The sequence below is a fragment of the Miscanthus floridulus genome, unplaced genomic scaffold (assembly GCF_019320115.1).
Source record: "Miscanthus floridulus cultivar M001 unplaced genomic scaffold, ASM1932011v1 fs_866_1_2, whole genome shotgun sequence".
NCBI lineage: Eukaryota > Viridiplantae > Streptophyta > Magnoliopsida > Poales > Poaceae > Miscanthus > Miscanthus floridulus.
Genome location: NW_027097372.1, coordinates 17,730 through 31,809, shown reverse-complemented (window position 1 = coordinate 31,809; position 14,080 = coordinate 17,730). Strand labels below are relative to the sequence as shown.

At 43.3% G+C, this 14,080-nt stretch overlaps 1 long non-coding RNA gene across 19 annotated transcripts; it reads right to left on the bottom strand.

Moving 5' to 3' along the window:
• Positions 1 to 218: 218 nt before the first annotated feature.
• On the bottom strand, positions 219 to 4,466 carry LOC136533359 (uncharacterized). 19 transcript variants are annotated; one of them, XR_010778460.1, is made up of 9 exons: positions 4,137 to 4,466; positions 3,963 to 4,033; positions 3,277 to 3,873; positions 2,598 to 2,659; positions 2,065 to 2,335; positions 1,917 to 1,995; positions 1,390 to 1,488; positions 776 to 876; positions 219 to 539 (listed from the first exon to the last, which is right to left on the bottom strand). It is a non-coding gene; the product is annotated as an uncharacterized lncRNA (long non-coding RNA). The 19 variants fall into 19 exon arrangements; XR_010778452.1 differs by having other exon boundaries at positions 1,917 to 1,946; positions 2,037 to 2,097; XR_010778453.1 differs by having other exon boundaries at positions 2,065 to 2,097.
• Positions 4,467 to 14,080: the final 9,614 nt, after the last annotated feature.

Sequence of the window (14,080 nt, the reverse complement as noted above, 5' to 3'; positions counted from 1 at the left end):
TTCCCTAAAGTATGATACCAACTTCAAAAAACTATTCAATGAACATAAAGCACCACAGCTAGCCAAGAAAACAATAGTTTTACTTCTTGGTTATTACGTGAATTTCGTTAATTGAGGTCTACTAGCCAGAACCCTGCGGCAATTGCCACGGGCTAGACAGAGCCAGCTGACATATATGTATAGGTGAGTAATTGATGGTGCACACACATGTATCTATAGTCGATCTTAAACATATGGTCATTATAGATGAGTAATTGATTGTCCTTACACATATATGTATACGTATAATTCAATAGCGGTAAGGCTGCATAGCGCAGCGGCAATCCCATGCTCTAAGAATTGTTCGTCTTAGACTGTAAAACCATAGGGAAGCAGCCATTCCCTGTAAAACTGTTGGGAAGTAGCCATTGCTAGTTCGATAGGCAAGAAGAGAAGGTTGGGCCACCATCTTTCCACCAGAGCGGCCTGTGCAAATATTGGGAACAATGTCGCTAGCATGTGCAATTACTGGCAGTGCGTGCTGTACCACATTCTGATACCTGCAAAAAAGAGTGTCTCCCTTAAGATCATAAGTTGCTTAACATGTTGAAATGAAGTCCTCAATCACATATATCGCATTAAAAGGAAAAGGGTTACATGATGAGGCATTAACAATTCAGGGACAGTGTGTGATCAGGCTTCGTTGGTTTTCTTTCATAGAGTAATCCCCAAATTGCAAAGTTCAGATTATTTGCAAAGATGTAAACTAACAAATAGTGAGGACAAATATTTTCACCTTTGTCAAGGGCTGAACACAACTGCAGCATCAGTATTTGGTATAGCATCCCATTACTCAATATATCCAAGAACACCATTAGTTTCTCCGTACTACCTTTTCTGCAGAGTCAATCAGTAATAGTAGGGCAGTAAATCCACTAACTCAAGATATGTTTGGGATACAGTATCACTGTGCCTAAGTATCCACTATGGCACTTTTATTGGACAAACACTGAAGTCCATCTTTCCTCTGAAAAATGCCTTCTCAAGTAAAGTGCTTCATACAGAGAACATGTTGTCATGCCTAATAAATTTATTGTAATAGAACTGCCAACATTCTAAATATTTTTTAACCGACTATTGATTAGCAGGTACTATAACATTTATAAAGCGGATTAGCAGGAAGATTAGACTTTCTAATAATAAAATTCGTGCATGTTGTAGTAATCACCATGTAGTGACTACGAAACAAAGCTGAATTTTCTAGGGGTGAGGATGGGAGTTAGACCTCTTAGCCTTCTTTTAAGATTAAAATAGTGTCATACTGGGATCAATTCATTTTAGCACCTATTTGAGGTGTAGCCTTTCTCCTTTATGTCAGTGTACAGTAATGAACAACAGGGAAAAAGTTACTCTTTTTTTGCAGGATCAACAGCTGGCGGGATGCGGCCTCCCCGGCGACGGCAGGATCAACAGCTGGCGGGATGCCAATTATCAACAATATGATGAAGGCTGCAGTAGCAGCAATAAGGAGAGCTATCTTAGCAATGGTGTAAATTACAGAACCATATAAGATATTTGGAGCTCCTATTGCCCAAGCAAAGAAACACTGATAAAAAACAAAATTGCAGAAGCAAAATTCTATTCTAATAAAATTTACTTGGAATTTGTATCCTGCTTTGTAGTCATCTAAATTAATTAAGGTCCTCTAAGTTTTATATAAATTTTGCATTCAGCCCATTGTGATTTTTTACCCAAAATACACAATTATCATTTCATTTGTAGGAGTCCTTTGCATTTGTATGAATACAGAATGCTAGAGACAGTGAAACTCCGAAGTCAGTAAGCAACTTTTTTTTTCAGAAATCCATAGAATTGAAGCACTACTGTATAAGATGTTAGAAAATTGTGTACTTATCCTACTGGAATCAAAAAATTACATGCTTTGTTGGAAGGAAGGCCTCATCATGCTTCTCAGCAGGAGAAGAGTTCCATATCAGTGAACAGTACATGAAGGAACTGAAAGGAGCAATAGTAACATAATTAAAAAAAGGATATACGTGTGGGTAGAGGCAATACAGCAAGCACCTTGCATGCGCTCCTCTCCATCAGTTTCTCAATCTGCGGAAAAAAGGAATGAATGACTAATAAGCGAGAGAGGAGCTGAGGGGGGCCTGTGCAGCGGTTTCGAGGAGGGCCGCGTGCCATTGGGCGCACGCGCGACCCGGCGGCTGGCGGCGTAGGTGCTGCGAGGTCGCTTTTTTTTATTTTCTCGGACGGATGCAGGGGACGAGATGCCGCTAAGGTGGTTCAAGAAGCCAGCACGCGTGGACGGTGCCGGAGGGGTCGCATGGGCTATCTGTGGGTACTATCAGTGGATGTTATCATTGATCATAACACCGATGTTTAGTAACACAAAAGGAGAAGAGACATTTCCATCGCTGTTGCGCTGATGACAAAAAGCACGTCTAACAGTTTCACATATGGTGAATTACAAACATATGAGCCTTTGCACGGGTGTACAGAGTGAAGTACATGTGACGTGGTATATATGTGGGCGCACATGGTAAGGATCTGGATGTACATGTTAGACTGCATATAAGCATTTTGGTAGAATATACCTGATCACCGGAGGAAGATAGGATCAAGTGGCTTGGAACGGAAATAGCCAAAAGTGAAAGACCTGCGTAAAACATAAGCAGATCATTGTAAGCATATCTGCTGTTCATTAAAATCTGTCACATATTTTTGTCTTCCAAAAGCTGTAGCTGATCTAGGTTCCGTATGTGTTTCAGCAGCAGCAGTCAACTGTGGTCGTGGCAAATCTAGGGACTATATAGTACGGAAAGAAATCAGACCACAGTTTATTGGTTTGTATGATCAAAACGGAAGTCCACAGTTTAATCTGATGCACAATTGGAATCTAATTTATCTTAATGTCCTGAATTAATTGGATCTATTTAAATATTTTACAACTCTGAAATGACACACGAACTGCATGCCTAAGTAAAAGCACATCATTCTTTTCAGACATCATTTTCATAAATGGGAAACATACCCGAATCCAAATTTTCAACCTTTCTATGTAAGTAGAAATCACTGGGAAAAATAATGAGGAAAAAAAATGCAAGCAACAAATATCTGTATCTCTCCTCTCAATATTAGCTGGAACCTATACATGACAGATTACATAGCATTTATTCATGTAGATGTTTTTTTCGTAGCAAGATGAGGATAGTGATTGATGTCTCTGTATATTAAAAAAGGAAGCGGTACTCTCTTGGTCTGGAAAGCAAATACCTTAACAGGGAAATGATCCCTAAGCGGGAAGAGGCTGCGAAAGTGATTGGCAAAATGAAAGGGAGGCAGATTCACCTAAAAAGCAACCGTCAATATGAGCACAAATATATATGGAAGAAAAAAAATGATCAGGTAGTCGATTCTGGGTTAGCAATGAAGCAGTCCAAAATTGCAAAAAGGTCTGCTAGGTTAATATCAAGTGGTAGCCTGAATTCTGTACGAAACATGCCCATGCTGATGACATATTAATCTCGAGAAGCATGAAGTATGCACTAAGAAACAAATATCTCCCTTACATGGAAGCAAGAGGATAGAAGAATCTTAGTAGCTGATATCATTCTTAGAGAGAAAGAATGCAGAATCTAAGTTATTGACACTGGAAACTAATTTCAGTAATGTGAACTTTTGAAAAGGGTTCGACTTCGGAAGCAGCAGGCGATGGGTTACGGCAACGTCGAATGCGGAGGGACGGCACTGAACTTTCTGCAAATCGAGAGGAGCCACCTTCGTCGTTTTTGGAAGCAGCCGGGAATGTACACCTCCTGCGTTAAGAAACGCTGTGGTGGTCGGATTGCTGAGGAACGGAATTGTGGGCAGCTGCAGAGTAGGGACCCCAAAGAATTTAAAGAATGCATAGATAGAACAGTAGACCTAATCACCCACAACATAGGTAGAGGCGACATTACCCTGGTATGGATTGTCAAGATGAACACGTCTTCGCCGGATATGCAAGTGTGCTGGACTTTGGAAACAGATACTGCTGGTATGGAAGTCAAAAGACAGGGACCCGTAAAAAATCCGTCGGATCGTACTGATGACGGCAGCATAGATGACGAACTGCAAAGGAGGGGAGCTGTTACCTTGCGCTATGGAGGGGAGCACACAGCAGGCAAGGCCACCGGTGAAGCAAGAGCGGAGGAGTCCGGCTGAGGTCTCGCTGGGCGCTTCGGCTCCGGTGAGGACGATTCCGTTGGGCTACATGTGGCCTCCCCAGCGACGGCAGGATCAACAGCTGGCGGAGCCCGGGGCTGGATGGGGCAGGGGGGCCTGTGCGGCGGTCTCGAGAAGGGCCGCGCGCCCGCTGCGGAAGGCAGGCGGCCGCGGAGGCGACGCGGCGGAGGCGGCGCGTAGTGCGTTAACAGTAAACCCACTTATCTAAGGAGAGGTGGCGCGGAAGGGCTTAGGCTATCACAGACCACGACATCCACGATACAACGCTCGTTCATCCTTACAGGCAAAATATTTAATATCTATTCGACATCTTCTTTAATAATAAAACCAAAAAAAATTATTTCTACAAATGAGTTTTCAGGAGAGAGGATGTTCATATTTGGGTTTTGTCTCTTAGGCAACTCAAAATAGGTCTTCCGTTGTTGAAGGCTGATTTTGAGTCTCTTACTGTCCATTTTGGATTTAGGTGGTCATATGGGTTTCTTGTTGGAGATAGTCTTAAGGCTACGCGGTCTGCCAAGGACGGCTCCTGACGTGGGTCTTTCCATAAGGGCGAACGTGTGGACGCCACCGGAGGGGAAGTTGTGGACAGGCCATAGACCTATTTATAGAAAGGTTTTTTTAAGTCTTATTATTGGAGAATACCAAAAATGAGTTCAATTGAACTCTTTGTTTGTAGCACTACACAACACATGGAATGTGTCTTGTATTTTGGGTAATGCTTGTTGGAGACGGTATAAGAGTATAGGTTTGAGTATAGGTACAACTAAAAAGAGTAAAATAAGACATTGGTTTCGTGCGACAATGCATCGCCTCGCCGGTCTGCCTTCCCCTATGATACCCTGCTGCTCGCCCGCGAGCACGAGTCCACCGACACGCAAGCGAGGAAACAAAGGAGGCAACACAATCAATGCAAGGAATTTGGCTCTCGTCTAATCCCGCCATCCATTCCCTCCAATCACGCTTTATCCCCTCCCGTGATCCCCCTCAATCACGCTCCCTCACGCGCACGCCCACGCAGCCGCCTCCTGTCGCACCTACCCTCACCCTCGCGCTTGCGCTCGCCAGGAGGAAGGGGCGTAGGGCACACATCTGCTCGGAGGCGACATTGTGCGGGTGCAGCTTCGGACGTTCGGCGGCGTGCGCGGGCGCGATGGCCGGCGTGCGAGCTGCGGCAAGCAGCGGCTCTCCTCCACTCCTCCCAGATCCCAGCAGGTAGTGGGCGGCGGGTGGCCGCCGCCGAGTGGCTGTGTTGCGCTGTGTGCCTGCGCTTGGCCATGGGTCCGCGTGCACGACTGGTCAGGCGCTCAGGGCAATCAGACGGAACCTGAGTGGTGGACGGCAGCAGCCGCGTGCGGTGCCCCTGGCCCCTGCTGCCAGCGGTCGGCTGCTGGGCTGCCCCTGCTGTGGGGGTTTTCTTTTTTCTTTTTTTTTTGGGATATTTTTACTTTTTTGGTCAATCAGTGCATCTGAATTATCACTTTGTGACTGAAAGGATCAAGATGTCCAAAAGGAGGTGAATTGGGCTAATTCTAAAATTCTTTGCAATAAATAAACCCTACACTTAACCCACTTCACCCCTTGTGCCTAGAAAGTGATTTTACTGATCTACTGCATAAAAGTTTAGCACCATAAGTTCCAATCCAACTCTAACATGGCAATTCTAAGAATGTAAAGACAAGAATTGAATTGCTCAAATATAAATGCTTAAAGTAAAGAGAGAAGAACAAATACGGCGATGTTTTGTCGAGGTATTAGAGAGTCACCACTCCCCACTAGTCCTCGTTGGAGCACCCACGCAAGGGTGTAGCTCAGCCTTGATCTGCGCAAGGATCAAGTGCTCTCTATGGGTTGATTCTTCGATACTCCATCGCGGTGAGTCACCCACAACCGCTCATAACTTGAGTTGGGTCATCCACAAGCTCCGGCGGATGATCACCAAACTCTCAATCACCACCATGCTATCTAGGTGATGGCGATCACCAAGAGTAACAAGCAAGAACTCTCACTTGACCACAACATGCCTAATGAGAAGGGTGGATGCACACTTGCTACTCTCTTTTTACTAATGAGGTCTTAATCTTAGATTCTCAAATCTCAATCACCTCACTAGGCTCTTGCTCTCCTTGGCACTCTCAAGGGTGTTTCATAGCTGTTGAAATGGGCAAGAGTACTCCCTTGAATGAATAGAGAAAGTATGTATACCCCCTCATTCAAAACGAATCGTTATGTGCTTAAGTCAGCACTCTGCGAGGTGACCGAACGCTCCGGTCAACCCTCCCCGCCATAGAGCAGTTAAGTTGTGATCGGACTTTGACCTGCGTCCGGTCATGAAAACTGCTCTCTGGACCCTTACTAATGTTGACCAAACTCTAGCACCCAGCGTCTGGTCACATTGCTGTTCAGCATCCGGTCAGTACCCGGAACCTGACTAGCGTCCGATCAGCACTGACCGAACGCGTCTGATCAGGATTCTCCCTCTTTGGAACCATACTGGAGTTGACCAAACTCTGGCACCCATCGTCCAGTCACTTTTCACTCAGCGTCCGGTCGCATCCAGATGACTTCACTTGATCAAATGAACTGACTGGACTCTACTGCCAGCATCCAGTCACACCGGGACTAGCGTCCGGTCAACATTTGACCCTTCATTCACTTCCAACTCAAAATCATATGTGAATGAAGTTTTCTCCAATTGATGTTAGGACTACTTTAGAGCTACCTAGTACTAGATTTGACAAGTGTGCACCACACCTAACCCACTAGACTCATCTAGGTCAAGCTACTAGTCCATATCCCCCTTAATAGTATGGTCAAAGGAAAAACCAAGTCCTAAACTACTCTAAGTGTCTCTTCAACACCAAACAACACTTAGAACTAGTCCATCCTTAACCTTGTCGTCCATCCTTTGAAAATCGAAATTATTTCCATCATAGGGGCATGACAACAATGATTGCCCAATCAATTGCCATTACCATGACCTAACTTAATTGTGTTGACACCGTTTTTTGCACGTGTCAAAATGATCAGAGTGGGCTAATCGGCAGGAGGACAATTACTGTATACGCTGACAGCCGATGGAAATCAGCTTGTAAAGATGGTTGCCGATGAATGGTGGTGATCGATGGAAAGGTTGATTGAGACTCGGGCGTTGCCGATAAGGTTGGAGATGTTATTGTCGATGCCGATGAAGAAAGGCTTGAAGACTACTGCCGATGAAACAGGAAGTATGCCGATGGAAAGGAGGTCGGTGAGATTTCCATCGTAATTAAGGTGGACAGGGAAATAGATAGGAGTTGATTTCCTTTTCTATATTTGTTAGAGTATGATTCATGTAAGAGTCACGTGTTTCCTTAGATATGGACTTGGTGTCCTAGTTGTATTTGGTTATGTCTCTTTAGATCAGGGTATAAATATAGATTGAGGGGCAATGTAATATATATGAATCAATATCAAAACCAATTTTTACTCCCATTTGCATCTACTTACTTTTCGGCGACTTCGTCAATTTACATATTTTTCCTTTTTACGAGTTCTCATTGATTCGGCGAGTTGCATCGCTTCAGTGCGACCTTCGGCGATTCTCGAGTTCCGCGTGAGTACCTCTTGGCCGTGACTTCCGGGCGTATCGCTGTTGTCAGGACCAAAGTGCTCGTATCTTCATCCTTGTCGATTAACAGGTCAAATCGACTGGCACGCTTTGGATATCGATTCGGGTATTAGCCCTTTGTGTTTGCAGATCCACTTTTTGCATCAACATATCTTTTGGCACGCTCGGTGGGACCAATCAATCCGATCAATATGTTCAATTCCGAGATCGATTCAGGGAACATTATTGCGGTATCAGAAGAAGATCTCAAGGAAGAGCAGAGGCAGGCTATGGAAAAGGCTATAGAAGAATACAGGCAGCTTTGTCTAAAATTGTTTAGCCTGAACAAGAGTGGACAAGTCATCCAGAAGCAAGATTTGCCGTTGCCTCGGTAGGTTACCTTTGACTCCAATCCTGGTAAACTTCAAGAGATGGTTAATTCTGCAGTAAATCATGCTTTGATTAATCATTCCAATGTGTTGTCCAATACTGTTCATAATGCTGTGGTTCGAACTCTTAAAGAAGGACAAGCGTCACCGCATTACGTTGGGCCTGCCTATCACCAACCAGAGCCGGCATCTGTCAATACTCCATCGGCTCCCTCGGCCGTTGTGGGTGCAGAAGTTACTTCCCCTCCAGTATCGGCAAGCTTACCTAATATTCAATCTACACCGATACGATCAGATCCGGTACTACTAGGAGGACGAGTTCAGCTTAATACAGATCTATCGGCATCAGCTATGTCAGGCCCTGTGTCTCAGAATAGCCAGATTCCTGCTAATTGGTGGGGATATGGTATGCCTCCGGAGTCATCTGCTTTCAATCCTGGGTTACCTCAAGTGTTTGATGCAGTAGGAAAAGCTCCTATACCATCGGTTGTTTCGCCGATGGCTCAAGTGCCTCAATATGCCACAGCAACTACTGTGCAACCAACTCCAGGAGGTTTCTAGATGCCTTTGGTTCAAACACCCAATTCAAGTCCATCGGCAAGCTTACTGCCGATGCAGCAGAAAGCCCCTGCTATAAGTCAAACTGGGGTTCAGTTCATGCCTCAAGCTGGTTATAATTATCCAACAATGTCAGCAAATTACCAGCCATCGGTAAGTTTTGTACCGATGAGTTCTAATAATAGTTGGTCAGGACAGTTACCTGTTCAACATACAGTTCAGCAAAATCAGCAGGTTGCAGGGATTCAACAAGGTCATATGCAAGCTGGTTTCCAGAATCAAGCATCGGCAGCTCAGCCGATGAATCCTTTCCAACAGGTTAATGGACCACAAATAACAGCAAATACGCCGATTGCTGGAGATCGTGGGCCACAAAGATATGTGGAGGGATATCAGCAGGCACCTCCCGTAGAAATTCAGCCAGTTCGTCAGCAGGAGGCTGATGCTTTTTGGGCCGATAAGATAGCAGAAATTATGAAGGATCAGTTTGGGATAAAGCCCAAGGTCAATACTTATTCTTATCGGACTCCATACCCTCCTGCATATGATTTAATTCCTCTCCCAAATCGGTACAAGGTACCAGATTTCACTAAATTCTCTGGGCAAGATGATACATCAACAATGGAACACGTCAATCGCTTCATTATTCAATGTGGAGAGGCAGCTAGCAGAGATGAATTAAGAGTTCGATTATTTTCATCATCTTTGTCTAGATCGGCATTTACATGGTTCATTTCATTACCACCAAATTCTATTATTACTTGGGTTGATCTAGAAAAACAATTTCATAAGTATTTCTTTGCTGGAATCCATGAAAAGAAGCTTACCGATTTAATAAAATTGAGACAGCGTAATGATGAATCGGTAGAAAGCTTTGTGCAAAGGCTATGAGATGTAAATAATAAGTGCTACAGTCTGGTGCTGGATGATCAGTAGCTTGCCGATCTGGCTTTCCAAGGGTTATTGCCACATCTTAAAGACAGATATGCTTCTCAGGAGTTTGAAAGCATCAGTCATCTTGTGCAAAGGATCTCTGATCAAGATACTAGGGTTTTTGAACCTAAAAAGAATTGGAGTAAAAAAGTATCATTTGTTGAAGAAGTAGGAGATTCTGATTCTGATGAAGAACCAGTTATCGGCTTAGCTGAGTGGGTTAAGAATAAAAAGCCGATATCTTGTCCCTTTGGTCAGAAAGAGCCAGAAAAGTTTACCTTTGATATCACCAAGGCCGACAAGATATTTGATCTTCTGCTTCAAGAGGGCCAAATTAAGCTGTCACCTAATCATGTGATCCCATCGACAGAAGAGTTGAAGAAGATCTTGTACTGCAAATGACACAATGCAACTTCACACAGTACAAATGAGTGCAAGGTGTTCAGGCAACAGTTACAATCGGCTATTGAATCTGGGAGAATTAAGTTTGGTACTTCCAAGGCCCAGAAGCCGATGAAAATTGATCAACACCCTTTTCCAGCAAATATGTTGGAGGCCAAAGGGAAGACCAAGGTATTGACGTCAGAGGCTGCTGAGAAAAACGCATCAGTGGATCCCCAACATCGGATAACTACCGATGATGCAAAAAGTAAGGGTTTGCTGGGAGAAAGCAGTAGTTCCAAAAATCCTCCTTGACCTGGCATTGTGATTACTCATCGAAGGCAGCAGGAGGGTTGGCGTCAGCGTAATGACCGATATTGACAACAGCAAGAAGAGAGACGTCGGGAAGAATGGTATCGGCATAAAGATCATTGGAGGTGCCCGTTTTTCATCTATTGCTGGGAAGAAGGTATTAAATTGCCAACTGTTGAAAATTGCCCTGAGTGCAATGGTTATTATGGGGTCAATCGGTCAGAAAAGAGGTTTCAACCTAGCAATCAGGGTTTATTTATCAATAAGCCGATCAGAGGCAGAGCATCAGTGCATGATCGGCTGGGGGGCAGACTTAGTGTACATGAGAGGCTTGGTAAATGCGCTGGATATTTTCTAAGGAATTAAGAGGAGCTTGAGGAAATGGCAAACGCAAGAGTTCCCGATGAAGAAATATTCTACAGGGACCCTAATATACGCCGTGTAGAATCAACTAGGACCTGTTATCAGCCGGTTTGGAAAACCAAGTTTCCTCGATGGTGCCCAGAGGGTCTGACAAAGACACAGAAAAGGAGGATGCAACGTGAGCATCAAGAGGATTTATACCGAGAGGAAAATTCCTCCAATGAGAGGTCCGGTCATCAGCAGTGGCAGGTAAAACACAAAAATAAGGGTTCATCGGTAGATGTTAATATGGTATTCATGTTGCCGATGGAGTTTTTGGCACTATCTGATAATGAGGAAGAAGTTGTTCTCTCTGATCAAGTAGCTCAGTTGACACTAGATCCAATGATGGCTATTTTTGAGAAACCTATCGATGACAAGAGATAGCATCTTAAGGCTTTGTTTGTGAAAGGCAGAGTTGATGGGCAGCCTGTATCTAAGATACTTATCGATGGAGGGGCTGTGATTAATATTATGCCTTATGTGATGTATCGGAAACTTGGTAAGGGAGATCAAGACTTGACCAAAACCGATATGATGCTGAAGGATTTTGAAGGCAATGTGTCACCGGCTAAAGGGGCAGTATGCGTTGAATTGACTATCGGCAGCAAAACCTTGCCGACGACGTTCTTTGTTATTAATGGCAAGGGTGCATATAATCTGCTTCTAGGGAGGGATTGGATTCATGCTAATTGTTGTGTTCCTTCTACAATGCATCAATGCCTCGTACAGTGGATTGGGGATAAGATTGAGTTTGTCCCTGGTGATTCTTCTTATATCATCGCATCGGCAGAATCAGATACTTATGAGCGAACTAAATGCATATCAGGAGAAGTTTGGGAAAAATAGTTCCTTAGAGTTGTTGATTATGAAATTCCACCGATCCAAGCAGTCGGTTCTGAAGAAGAGTTTTAATGGATAGGTTTGCCGATGATGGAAAATTAGGTCAAGGGTTTACATCGGCAGATGATTTAGTAGAAGTAGATATTGGTGATGACGATAGGCCAAGACCTACTTTTATTAGTGCTAAGTTAGATTCCAAGTGTAAGCAGCAAATAATTGATTTGTTAAAAGAGTATAAAGATTGTTTTGCTTGGGATTATACTGAGATGCCTGGATTAGACCGATCGGTAGTTGAACATCGGTTACCTATCAAATCTGGATTTCGGCCACATCAGTAGCCAGCGCGCCGATGCAACCCTAATATACTTCCTAACATTAAGGCCAAAATAACTAAATTAATTGAGGCAAAGTTTATTCGGCAGTGTCGATATGCAGAGTGGATCTCTAATGTGGTTCCTGTTTATAAGAAAAATGGAAAACTTTGTGTTTGTATTGATTTCAGGAATCTTAACAAAGCCACACCGATGGATGACTATCCAATGCCGATTGCTGATTTGTTGATTGATGCTGCAGCCGGACATCAAATTATCAGCTTCATGGATGGTAATGCAGGTTACAATCAAATATTCATGGCTGAAGAAGATATTCCCAAGACTACTTTTAGATGTCCAGGTCATGTAGGGCTGTTTGAGTGGATAGTCATGACGTTTGGTTTGAAAAATGCCGGCGCTACTTATCAAAGAGCTATGAACTTTATTTTTCATGAATACATCGGCACATTAGTGGAGATCTACATTGATGATGTAGTGATTAAGTCTGGAGATATCACAAAACATCTAGCCGATCTACGAAAGATACTGGAGTGCACAAGGAAGCATGGATTGAAGATGAATCCTAATAAATGTGCGTTTGGTGTATCGGCAGGTCAATTCTTGGGTTTTATGGTGCATCAGCGGGGCATCGAAATCAGTAGGAAGTCTATTGATGCAATTAACAAGGTGGTTGCTCCTGCCAATAAAACTGAATTGTAATCTTTGATCGGTAAGATTAATTTCATTAGAAGATTCATATCTAATCTGTCAGGTAAGATCAAGGCTTTCAGTCCATTACTTAAATTGAAAGCCGATCAGGAATTTGTATGGGGAGCTGAGCAGCAGTTAGCCCTAGATGAAATTAAGAAATATTTAACAAATCCTCCAGTGCTAGTTCCACCTCAACACGGGAAACCTTTCAGGTTGTATTTGTCAACTGATGATACCGTTATCGGTTCAGCTCTTATTCAAGAATTTGAAGGGAAAGAACGTGTTATTTATTATTTGAGCAGAAGATTAGTGGATGCTGAGACAAGGTATTCGGCCATCGAAAAATTATGTCTGTGTTTATACTTTTCTTGTGTCAAATTAAGACATTATTTGTTATCTGCCGAATGTACGGTCATATGCAAAGACGACGTAGTCAAGTATATGTTGTCGATGCCGATATTAAGTGGTAGAATCGGCAAGTGGATTTTAGCATTATCAGAATTTGAACTACGTTATGAATCGACTAAGGCAGTTAAGGGGCAAGTTATGGCTGATTTTGTCACTCAGCATTGTAATACAGTGGATTCTCTGGAGGTTGCTCCTTGGACACTTTTCTTCGATGGGTCCACATGTGGTGAAGGAGCAGGTATCGGCATTGTGTTGATTTCACCTCAAGGAAGGAAGTATGAGTTTTCATTGCCGATTGTTGCTACATCGACAAACAATCAGGCTGAATACCAAGCCTTGATAAAAGGGTTAGAATTGCTGAAGGAGATACGTGCCGATGCTGTTGAAATCTTTGGTGATTCTATGCTAGTTATAAATCAATTGGCTAGGATTTATGAATGCCGAAGTGAAGTTTTGATTTCGTATTATGAAAGATGTTTGCAATTGTTGAAAGGATTTAGAGATTTTCGTCTTGAACATATTTCTCGACTGCATAATGAGGAGGCTAATCGACTAGCTCAGCATGCTTCAGGGTATCAGCCTATTCAGGAAGTGCTAACATCGGCAGTCGATACCGATGACTGGAGAAAGGAGATTGTCGATTATTTAAAGGATCCATATAAAAAGGTTGAAAGACGTATAAGGTTCCAAGCTACCAAGTATGTGCTCCTCGATGATGAAATATATTATCGAACTATAGATGGAGTTTTACTCAGATGTGTTAGCAGTGATGAATCGAAAAGTTTGATGGGTGAAATTCATGAAGGAGTGTGTGGGGCGCATCAATCGGCTTTCAAGATGAAGTGGATGATCAGAAGGAATGGATACTATTGGCCGACTATTCTTGAAGATTGTTTTAAATATTTTAAAGGATGTTAGGGGTGTCAAAAGTTTGGTAATATTCAAAGAGCGCCTGCATCGGCTATGAACCCTATAATTAAACCTTGGCCGTTCCGGGGATGGGCTATCGATCTCAT